This window comes from Mastigoproctus giganteus, chromosome 9 (genome assembly GCF_048544385.1).
Source record: "Mastigoproctus giganteus isolate SK-2022 chromosome 9, ASM4854438v1, whole genome shotgun sequence".
NCBI lineage: Eukaryota > Metazoa > Arthropoda > Arachnida > Uropygi > Thelyphonidae > Mastigoproctus > Mastigoproctus giganteus.
This window is the reverse complement of record NC_143583.1, coordinates 24,277,666-24,290,301: the sequence shown is the minus strand read 5'-3', so window position 1 is coordinate 24,290,301 and position 12,636 is coordinate 24,277,666.

Sequence of the window (12,636 nt, the reverse complement as noted above, 5' to 3'; positions counted from 1 at the left end):
TGCTGCACCAGTCAAAGCTAAATAAAATAATAATAATAAACAATAAACCATTGTTTGACTACCTCCTCATGCAGGTATCTATCCAGCGGATCCGCTGACTAAAAAAAAAAACTTCCTGCAATCCAATCTAAATCTCTTTATGTCCCTAGTTCTTTTTTTATGTCCCATTTAAAATTTCACCCTCGTTAATTTTACTATGACCTCTCAGAGCCTTGTACACCTCGATCAAATCTTCTCTAAGGTAATTTTTTTTGACGTTTTTGATTTGATATTTCATTTTATAGTTTCCAAGCTCTGCAGCCCAAATATTTGAAGCCTCTTTCTTCATATGGGCGCCCTTTTACCGATATTTCTAAGCGTCATTGCCTTTGGACGATTTCAAGAAGTTTAATTTTTTAGGTGCTGTCTCCATACCTGGACACAGCATTCCAAGTGTGATTTCACAATTGCCTTATACAGTGGTGTTAAAATGTTCTATAAATAATCGATAGGACACCATGGGTCCCTCCTTGCTCATGTCCGCCCTTATCCTTACTACCAAATCTTCTTTCCTCTACTGTTTTTATTTCAAACTTCTGCCCCCCCCCCAAGTGTATAAGTTGCTGCATTTTGCTACATTAAAACATAGCTGCCACTTTTCTGATCATCTGAAGTCGCCTCCAAGAAGCTGTGCTTGGCACTGATCATTGATTATTCTACAGATCTTGATGTCATCTCGAATTTTGAATATCGATGCATAATTCAATTTATTATGGAAAGTTGTATAAATTATATAACTTACTTCCAGCCTTATTTTTATGATGAGGATAGTTGGTCAATAAAGGAAGGCTTTATGTAGCAAAAAACACCAAATCATAACAAAAAATGCTCTTTTTTACAAGAGTATCAGAAACGCATTTACGATAAAATACCACTACATCTATTGCATATTTCCTTCTTCCCACGAAAGTGAGTTGCATTTTTCAATTTTCTCCTCCTTGCTCTTACTTTCAGTATACTGATACCAAGAATATTTTACCTAGACGAGCTTTAATTGCACTACTGAAGGGATTTAGACTCTTGAAACCTTCCTTGGATGAAGCATTCAGAAATGTTTGCCTCTCTGATGCTCGAAACTCCTCACAAGGTAATCCTTATAATTCTCAAAAGCTAAACTTTTGAGATTTAATTTGAATCAGGCTTTAGTTTTAAGGAATGTGCTTTCCATTATAACTTACTCTCCATTCTTAATGTCTTGCAAACAATCTGGCTTCTTACTGAAGTCTCTCAGTAGTGATCAAACAAAATTGTTACGGTTTGTTGCCTTCCAATGAAACTGCAAATACGTTGTGGAATGTCCTAGTATGCATTACGTGTGCACGATTGGTGTTCAGATTTTTTGAGAGAAAACCCTATCCGTCCTTGAGAAAAACCTAACAGTCATGCCTTTAGGTCAGCTAACTCCAGTTTAGTAGAAAATGGCTGGGAAAATATCCAAAACTGTAGAATCAGATGATGAAACCGATGACTTTCTGTTATTGGTAGTCAGCTGAGGTTGTCCTACCAACTCATCCATCCTTGGTGCAATATGTTAAAGAAAACAATAATTTCCTTAATAAATGCAATTCATAAATTTTAATATGTATACACGTATTAATAATAAGAAGACTTCATTGAACTAGGAAATAAATGTACTTTTAAAACTGCCCCTACAAGAGAAGTTTATAGTAGCAGCTGCTCTTCTAAGTATTCTTTGTGGGTAATATCAAGTAAAGTTCATATGAGCTAAGAAAGACCAATACGTGAAAATATATTGTTTCTCACGGATACCTTATTTATACTTGGAAAGGCAAAAAGATTGAGTTCCTCTATATATCTAATTTTCTGATCATTTTAAACTTTCCACTTATAGTATATGTTCTTTTTTATTGAATCCGTTTGAATATCTTAGTAATCGTCGATTAATTGTTGTTGTGGAAGGTAAGATTTAGATTCCCTTTGCTACATTACAAGGCGTCTCACAAGGCTCCTCTTTAGGCCCGCTTGTGTTTATTCTGTATATCAGTAAGCTGTCGTCCGTGTTCCAGTCTACTAAAGTCGAGGGGCAACTGTTACTGATGACTTTGAAATGTATTGCGTCATTGATTCACCCTCTGACAATTTATGAATATAAATATTTTCAAACTTAGTATTCTTCACTCCAACTTTCATCCTTCTCTTAACGATAAAAAAAAATTTGCTCGGGTCCATAAACAGTAGTCATCTTTCTTCACAGTGTATTTGAATCAATAAACTATACCTTCTGTTTTTTAGAAATGACAAAAAATAATTCTATTATAATTTTATCCAACAAAAAAAAGCAATACGTGGAATATAAATAAGATACTTGCAGTCAGTGCACATCTGGACTTAGCTTTCTGTTTCGTTAAGTATTTTCTGATATAATAGCATTAGTGACTGCCTGGCCACTTACCATATCGAACTCCGTGCATTCTACAAATGTTACTTTAATCTTGCAAAGTGGAGAAGAGACCATGCATGCCAACCGCACTGAAACAGATGAAAGAAATGCTACTAAAAGTTTCTGTTGGAATAAGTAATCGAAATGAGAGAAGAACATTGATTTCGAAGGTCATATAGGATAAACTAGAAGTATCATGGGGGGGCGACAAAAGACCATAGAGCAATGAATGAAGAAACACGTTGGCTCCTCTTGTTATTCTACGACGAGTACTTTTCAGTATGCAGAACTCGTCTAAGCACTAATACATTTAAAACGTATCAGTAAATACAACTAGCTTCCATTTGAAACCAGTAGATCAATGAATACAGTAGTCACCCTCATATACCTGGAGAATGCTCATGCAATATGTATGTGAATATACATTCCCTGAACAAAAAATTAGAAATCTTTATGCAATATCTGGTACGGTTGTAATTCGGACCCTTTATATGTTGTCTTATGGTTTCCATTAGATGTCTACGGGAGTCTAGCTCTAGATTTGGCCATTCTTCCATTACTATTTGTGTTGGAGGAGAACTGCGAAAACGAACTGCTCTTTCCAGCATATCTTACACATTCTCAAATGGATTCAGATGTGGAGATTTAGTCGAATAGAGTATATGTTGGAAATCTTGGGAAAGAATCCATCGCAATCCGGGTAAAAATGAAGCATTACAGAGTGAAGTTGGTCTGATACGACAAACGGATATTCATTGGATATAACACGACCTTCGAACGGCATGAGCGGACCCAGTCTACCAACAGAACATACTCCATACCATGATTCCACCTCCACCCCTTCTCTAATGGTGAATAGGAGACAGTCTTGATGAATGGCTTCATGAGGTTCACGCCACGCTTTCGCCCTATCTTTGTCAAAGAAAGTGTAAATCGAGACTCGTCAGACCACGTTATCTTTTGCCACTGTTCCATAGTTCAGTCTTAGTTTTGGTGGCACTTCTTCCGAAGATTCCTTTGGATATTTTACAGAAAGAAGTGGCTTTATAGGCACACGATTACCAAATACCAGATTTAATGTAGTTATGGTAGGAGTGGTATTAAATATAGTAATAATCTTAAATCCCAGATTCTTCAACTCCCATTACATATGACACGAGGAATTTTTTTGGGGTTTTTTCGCTCCATGGCCGAGTTAGTCGGTCTCAGGCGTAGATATCAAGGTTTTTTTAACCGGAAACTCGGATTTTTCATCCTAAAAAATAGGAAAATCAACTTTACAAGACACAATACACATGGGCAGATGAAGTGATTTTCCGGGTGGCCCTGGTGTGACATTAATTTTATTTCTTTTTTCCCTCCCATTACATAATTCGGTTGGAAATGGATTTTTCAGTCATTTGCTGCACGATATCTCTTTCGATTGCTGTGGTCTCGCTCTGAAGTTTCGACTTTTGGGCGCATTTCTTTCTTTTAAATCTCCATTTTCCTTTCATTTTCCACTCGTTGTATACATTTGAGATGGTTGCTTTCCACATACCAGTAATTTTATTTGCTTTCTCAACTGCTTTCTCCTACTAAACGTGCTCCAAGAATAACACCTTTCTAAAAATCGAAGAGATCACCTGCCTTCTCCACGAATGGATCGACTAAGTCCCAGGAAAGCGTATGGTATTTATCTCATGCAAAGGAACTTGTGAAATACTATGTGACAACACACATTTGGACACAGTACGTTTAATTATCTGTTGATTCCAATTGAAAAGGATTCCTAGTTTTTTGGCCAGTGTGGGTGTTTTCGTTCCTCTCTTTAATTTTGCGGATTATTCGGTGTTTTGGTTTTCCCAACTATCCAGGATAATCAGCAATCTAATAGAATTTCACCAATTAAATAAAGGTTAGGTTTTTTCGGTTTATAACTTAATTCCACTTTATATGAATAACTAGATGGATAGAGAGAGAGAGTTGGTTAAGTAATTTGTTTGATTACGAAAAATGACTAGTGAGTGGACAAATCAACATTTTGAATCGAATAAGAATTTGTTCTTGATTAAAATAAAAATAACTATAAATAGTTTGTTTTGGCTGTTATACAGAAAAGGACCGGAAAAGTGCTCAGTGGATCGAGAACGGTAAAAAAAAAGAACTTTATGTTTCACCATAAATAAATAGGAGGAATTAACGTTCCTGAAGAATAGCTCCAGTACTCCTTACTTTCTGTTCCGTTTCAAGTGTCAGTGTGAAAATCTTTCTCCATCAAACTGATCGACGTAGCATTTTTAAACACCAAGGTCTTTAACCCCTATTTGAAGATCCATTGTGTAGATCCTGGGTGATTATCACTTGGCACGGAAACTACTGACTCTTTGTAAGTGTTGTAAGAGGGTCGCTAAACGGCACTGACTGAAGTATTTTTCCCTTCGAGACAACATGGCTGCAGTGGCCACATCATTTGAACAATTATCGGCCGATATAAATACACGTTGGGAATTCAGAAGTTGATGGACATGGAATTATCTACACTTCCGAATACATTGTGTCATCCCTTTTCACATCCCTTTGCAACCTGTAGGGTGATTAAAAATTCTTCCTGTGAAATATTAAAGTAATGTAAAGTTAAAAACATTCTGGTACGTTTAGAGAAATTGTAACATTTCAAGGTTTGACCTTGAATCTACCATCTATGAAAGCCCAAAATAATAGATTACCTATTTTTCAGTTTGTTATTTTGAATTGTATACTAGCCTTGATTATTTGTTGGATATCTCTACATAGCGTACAACATTTGATTGTTCCTATTTAATATACATATTTTTTCTTTTGAGAAAAGCCCAGGAAAGTTTTCATGATTGTATGGCATAGCCAATTTTCATAATGTACCATGTATGGTACATTATGAAATTTTCATAATGCATGATGTATGGTACATTATGGTACAGGTAAACCTCATAGTTCGCGATAGCCCAGAGACGAATGTCTGATGTACAGCATGGCGTGCGATAGGATTCTTGGATCGTTCTTTGAACTATCCAAGTTCAAAGAACGATCCAAACTATAACTTTAAACCGCAGAGTTCCTGTTCCATGACGATGGAGCGCCACCTAACTGGAGTTGCATTTGTGATTGGCTACATGCCACATTCGCAGAATGTTAGATTTTAATGCGAAGATCTTAGTATCCTCGTTTACCGGATCTAATTTCACTGGATTTTTGTGGTTACTTCAGAGTGTTATTTCGTATATATAAAAATCTTAAACCTTAATTTTATCTGCTGTGAAAAATCGTCTATCTTCTCAACAGGATCCTCGTGGATAGCACAGTGGTTATAATCACCGTCCTGATGCTAAAGGTCGGGTTTGAATTTCATCAATGATGGTACGAACTTTTATGGGCTCTGTTCAATAAGGTGATTGAGTTAGTTGTTCTTAGGCGAGGATAGCAAGGTTCTCCTGAAATTTTGGGGATTTTCATTCAGTAAAACAGGCAAATCGACCAGAGAACACAAGCAATTATGGACATAATACACATGATACACATAATACTCTAATATCCATTTTTTTTTAACTTCTCGATATCAGTATTTAATAAGAATCGAATAATTTTTGCTGTGTTCTCTCCAGGATTTGAATGTTGGTAGTCCCACCTAAGGGTCAAATTGGTAAGGTGTATTACAGTACACGAAGAACCAGAGTAACATATAGCGAATGGGTTTTTCGAACAGGAAATTGTACCACGTCAGGACAGAATATTATATAAGGAAATTGCGCCATGTCGGAAGGACAGAAATGTAAATGGTTCCAGGCACATGAGAGCGAATTGGGCCTACTGCGGTGGCCTTCCACTGACCAGATCTCATTCCAGTTGAACACTCGTGGAACGAGCTCTTCAGAGTAGATATCTATAACGATCCAATTTGCATCAGCTGTGGGAAGCATTTGAGTCAGCATGTCCCAGCATCCCTGTAGCACGCTTTTGACATCTCGTTAAGTCCATGGCACGAAGAATCCAGTGTTCCGATGACCAAATGTTCTCCACTCAGTGTATGTTGCTTCACTGGAATAAATACATACTTTTTTGGTTGGCTGTTGTAAGGTTTTAGGCGAATTAGCAACTTGGGCCATGTTGTGCCGTATATAATATGTCTGCAAACTGCGTGTGTTCTCTTGTCGATTTACTGTTTGCTGGACAGAAAACACAAGTTTCCGGGAGGGAAAACTATGCTACCCTCTCACGAGACCGACTAACTCAGCCATGTTATGAAAAAGACCTGTGAAAATTCCTCACATCATTGATGAGAGATTCGAACTCCAGTCTTTTCCCTCCGGTATGAGGAATAAATATTTTTTAGCTTCTTTTCATAATTCACAAAAGTCATCTTGGACTCTTTAACGAATTAGTTTTCTTGTAGTTTAAATATTCTTTATAACTTCTACGTAATGTATTTAAGAATTGAACCAAGGTAGGTACACGTACAAATACATGATATTATGCAAATTAATATCAAGTGTATAATTATCAATTCTCAATTAATTATTATTCAAATTAATTTTAGGTGTGTCATCATCAATTCTTTATTCGGTTGTGGAAGATAAATTGGTAGAATCAGAATAAAAACTTTTTCTTTTGTTTTCGTTGCAGGAAAATGTGAAAAATTCTCCTTCTTGATATCTGTTATGTAACGTAAACAGCGTGTTCATAGAATAATAACGGGGATGTTTATTAGCGTTACAAAAAGCCTTGGTGAGAATTGTATTACATTCAGTGTCGCAGTCAAGGTCGCTTTTCATGCAGAATAGAGCAATACGTATACCGGTTACACTAGTGCCACCTGCGAATCATGACTATGGCAAAGTAAATGCTAAAAAGAATGTAATTAAGTTCTCCTGGCATTTTTTCTCTCGCTATGACCTTCAAATAAGAACTACTTCTGTGATGGATAAATTTAGAAATTCACTGTGTTAGCGAGTATTTTTCCGAAAGCGATAGGTAAGAAACTAAAGGAGAATTTAAGGACTTTGCCTAGTACAGGAATAGAAAATTAGAAATAAAACTTTTAAAATGCAAGTCTAAGAATTTGGTGTTAGGAATTTCGTGTTCCCGCATTCATTTTCTTTAACCAGAAATAAAAGAATGTGATAAATGATCACAAATAAGTTAATAAAATGTTATTATGCGTGTGATTACTTTTTTGTAATGTTATATTTTGTTTTTATCCGTCTGCGTACAGGAGGCCTCGTTTTAGGAAGGATGTAGAAGGGCCACAAGATTGGTGAGGGAAATGAAAGGGTGGTCTTACGAAGAAAGGCTTAAGTTCTGCAACTTTCAGCGTCTGGAGACTAGACACTTGCGAGGTGATCTGATTGAGGTGTATAAGGCCTTGAATGGGTTGAGCAGGCTCAATTCTGATGGAATTCTTCCTCTTGCTCAGATTACGAACCTGAGGGGGCATAAATTCAAATTGAGGAAAGACAGTTAGAGAATAGATGTGCGAAAATTTGCCTTTAGCCAGCGGGTAGTTCATTGCTGGAACAAACTTCTATCTGTCGTTGTGGTGATAGCTTAAATAAATTCAAGGAGGAACGGGACAAACGTTTAGAGGGAATGGATGTGTGAAATGTTTTTTTTTTTTTTTTTTTTTGGCTGATGCTACATAAGCTTGCTTTCTTGCATCTCATGCCTCGATTAGTACTGCTATTCCTATGTGACACTTAATTCAAGAGCCAAAACAACTGCAGATATCTAAAACTTAATGGTATGTTACTTGGATGATGTTAAGTTAATGCTCTTACAATTAGGGCTGTTAATGTTCCCATAATGCCCGAATAATGTTCTTTCGTTCTGTTTTTCCTTCTAACGTTTGTTTTGTTATTTCACTCTTGCTTTGGGAAAACAGAGATCAGAGGCGTTCTTTCTATCCTATTTTTCATTTTAAATTCGTCTTATTTCATATTAATATTTATTTCCTCAGAGATTTAGCATGCGATACCGTTATGTGTCATTGCCTTTTTGTCATTTTCACCCTAACTTTTGTCTGCCAGTGCAGATGAGAAAGTATATGGGCACTTTAATAATAAAAAGAAAACATTAAAAATACTTTTCAATATGAGCTTCCAGAATAAAAAACCATGCTACCCTCTCTTGAGACAACTAACTCAGCCACGCTATGAAAAAGACCCATAAAAACCGCTCGCGTCATTGACGGATTCGAACTCAAGTCTTTTCCACCAACTGTACTACCAACGAGGGCCCTCGTTTGTAGTACAGAAAGTCCCACATATACTAATTACAATGAAAGAAACCGTGTTTAGGTTTCTTTGCATTGCGATGCATTAATCCATTTTCTGTTAATATTTAAAAGTGAGAAAAGACTCTATCTTTAAGTAGTTGTTTATCATTCAACACTTTGTTTTATACCAAATTCAGTTTTATTCTACTCGGCCGAATCAGTTTATAAAAGATTTTTAATCAGTACAGCGATCCGGGAAAAAATATATTTATTTGTTTTGTGTGCTTTCATAGAACTCTGTGAATGAGTTCTAAGCATGTAAACATCAAGAAACTTTCATCTTTCTTTCACCACTGGAAACTTCCGTTGTTTTCACTTGGTACCCCAGAGGAATTCTTCGCATTCTGCTTCTCTTTGCGGGAGTTATTTACTTCCTACAGAGAGCTGGATTGTATCACCAGTAACAAATCTCAAGGACGTAGAGGAAGGTCGGGTTAAGTCAAATTCAGAAAAAAAAAAACGTGAGTCAACTTCTTAAAAGATGTTTTCGAAATATAATTGCCAATCACGGCCACCTTTTGATGTTCAAGGAAGTAACTTGCCTGTCAGTGCCATTCGAATGAATTATGTGCAGTTCCAGTGTACGAAATGATTAATATTAGATAAGTGTTGCTGATCTTGTTACATAAGAATGTATGTTTGAGACGACGTGTTGCTACTCTGGCATTTGGTCATAACACCACCAAATATCTTTACGTTCAATAACGATTAATATATTTTTGTTAAAATAATAATTCTACTGAAAAATAAAATCAGAGCAATCAGTCAGTGCAGCATGAGTTTGATTTACAAGGAACATTCGAAGTTTTTAATCTTTCATTATGCAGCCACTGTGGCACGAGGAATTAGAGCACACCTCTACCACCATTCAGACCAAGTTCTTTATTAAAGTCTTAATAAAGAACTTGGCAAACCGTCTAAAATACATATAAAAAGAGCTCTTGAGAATCCATTACAGCATGACTTAAGAATCCATGACAGCATGACTTGAGAATCCATGACAGCATGACTTAAGAATCCATGACGGTCCAGCACAATTTCTTTAAGATCAAATTTTAATTGCCTTATTTTTAAAATTTATTTTTTCATTAATGGTGCCCTCGTGGGTAGCACGGTTGATAGAATCGCCATCCACCCTGTGGGGAGGACACTGGTGTGCCAGGTGTAAAAGACCTGAGTTCGAATCCCGTTGATGACGTGAGGAATTTTTATGGGCTTTTTTCACAACACGGCTGAGTTAGTCGGTCTCATACGGGGTTTTTTTCTCCTGGAAACTCGGATTTCTCGTCCAGCAAACACGATTTGCATGTTTGCTGGACGATACCTCATAGCCTTAGTTGGGCCCAACTGAAGGGCAAGATCCAGACAATTTCTCAGAGATTGGCTAAAAGACTAGCATGGAAACAGAGATACAAGCTAGGTGTCCTTTTTAGGATATTATCTATTACAAGGGGTGAACAAAATTTCAGATGAGAGAGAGGCTGAAATTATCGTATTACAAGATTTCGAGGACTGGTACGGAAGTATGATCTTTACAGGTACAGAGCTGCTAGTGGGGTAGAATGTTATGTGGGGTGGTGAAAAAAACTGCAGGACCAAGCTTCCTACAGAATTTTAGGGACAGGGGAAAGGCTCGCCGAAATTTGTGCAGGGGCACGCGATATGTCTGAGAATGAGAGGAGGGAGACGAGACTGATATACACTGAGTGATCACTGAATTATGACCACCTACATAATAAGGTGCAATATGGCCTAAGTAGCCTTTGCACCAGAAAAATCCAAGCATAACAACAATTTCAGTTTTCATAGGTCTGGTCATAATTCAGTGATCACTCAGTATATAAAGCATTAGAGGTCCATTAACTTGACAAATACCGATTACAAGATGTATGCAGAGCATATAAATGATTCCCAGAAACACATGCTGGAAGTTATTTATAATAGGTTTATGGGATACCTGGAAGAAGCTTAGATTTCAGTATTATTTTTAAGAGTTATGCATTGTGGGTATAAGGTTGCTTTTATGTTGATGGACTTTGGAGGGCTTATGACAGTGTCTCTCGCAAATATTTAACTTATTACAATAGGCCAAGGTGAATCATTTCCTGTATATAGCTGTTAAGGCATTATTCTACCGATTTTACTCATTTCAAAACAGTAGTTGATTTTCTGATTGAATACACTTCCATTGTGGAGTGAGGTAGTGGATGTCCGTTTAAGTCTTGTTTTGTTTGAATTGGCTTTTTAACCATTTTTGCTTAGAATTAATACCAACTCCTGCAGAAAACTGTAGGACTGTGGCAGATGTAAACGATATGATCAGAAAGATAACCGATGCAGAACCTAGGAACACTTGTTTCCATAAAAAAGGATTAGTTTAAGATTTATTCTGGATAAGCGGCGACCAGGAATAACATTAAGATTGAATGAGGCAAATGACAGGAGTAACAATCCTGCAGGAGGATCGAAGTGGTTACTCGATCCTCTTCGATCAATCAAAGAGGATCGAGTGATCGAATCCCAGAGATTGACTGGAATTTGTGGGTTAGTCACTCACCCACTAGCAAGGCTTTTGTGGATTTATTGGATGATTGTTTTCTACATCAGCATGTTCGGGAGGCAACTAGAGGGAGTAATACTCTTGATCTGATTATAAGTAGTGATTCTTCATGCATCAAGAATCTTCAGATAAAGGAATCACTAGTTGGCAGTGATCACAGTGTGCTGAAGTGGGATTTACTCAAAGAAGTAACTACCATCCAGGGTAAAGGGAAGGGTCTTTGCTTTCGTAAAGGTGACTACGGTGATCTGGGACAGTATTTAAATTCTATACAGTGGGACCAACTGATGTGTTACCAACGGCAAATTAAAAATGGGAAGTATTCAAAGAATTAATCTTGGAAGCTAGTGGGCTTTTCATACTAAGAAATATTGTTCAAGATTTAGGCCTAATTGGATGTCAGATGATCTAATTAGACATATAGCAGAGAAGAAAAATGCATGGGATACATATAAATTAACATGTGACACAGAGGCCTATGATAGATATAAGCTGGTCTGTAACCAAGTTACAAAGGAGGTTAGGCAGGCGAAGGCAGATTACGAGAAATTGGCAAAGGATGCAAAGAAAAACAGCAAAGAGTTCTTTACTTATGTAAACTCTAGAAGGAACGGGATGAATCACATTGGTCCACTTGATATCGATGGTTTAACTGTTGATGATCCTGCTCAGGTAGCTAACAAACTAAATGAATATTTTGCATCTACATTCACACATGGGGAGTTATTCAGTGAGGAGAATGCCAGAGGTGTATTCAACTCTGGCAGTAAGCTAGGTAATCTTGTAATAACTGAGAGTAAAGTGGAGAAGAAATTGTTGAAGATAAACATAAGAAAAGCACCTGGGGTGGATGGAATCTATCCAGTTGTATTAAAGGAGGTGGCAAAGGAAGGAAGCAAACCCTTAGCCATAATTATGAGTTCCCTGGACTCAGGGGAGGTACTCATGGACTGGAAATGTGGAAATGTGGCCCCAATGGACAAAGGAAGATCGAAGGGAGACACAGGTAATTACAGACCTGTTAGTTTAACTTCTGTTCCAGTGAAATTAATGGAAGCACTGGTTAAAGAAGCATTGCAGGATCATCTAGACAAGACCTCAGTTATAGCTCGGACACAGCATGGATTTGTTAAGGGGAAGTCTTATGTGACTAATTTGATTGGATACTATGATGTAGTCACAAAGGAACTGGATGCAAAGAATAACTTAGATATCATATATTTAGATCTTAGAAAGGCCTTTGATACTGTTGCACATGGAAGACTGCTGCACAAATTGGAGCAGTGTGACATTGAAGGAAAATTTCTCCTATGAATAAAGGGATGGTTGAGTGGGAGAAGACAGAGAGTG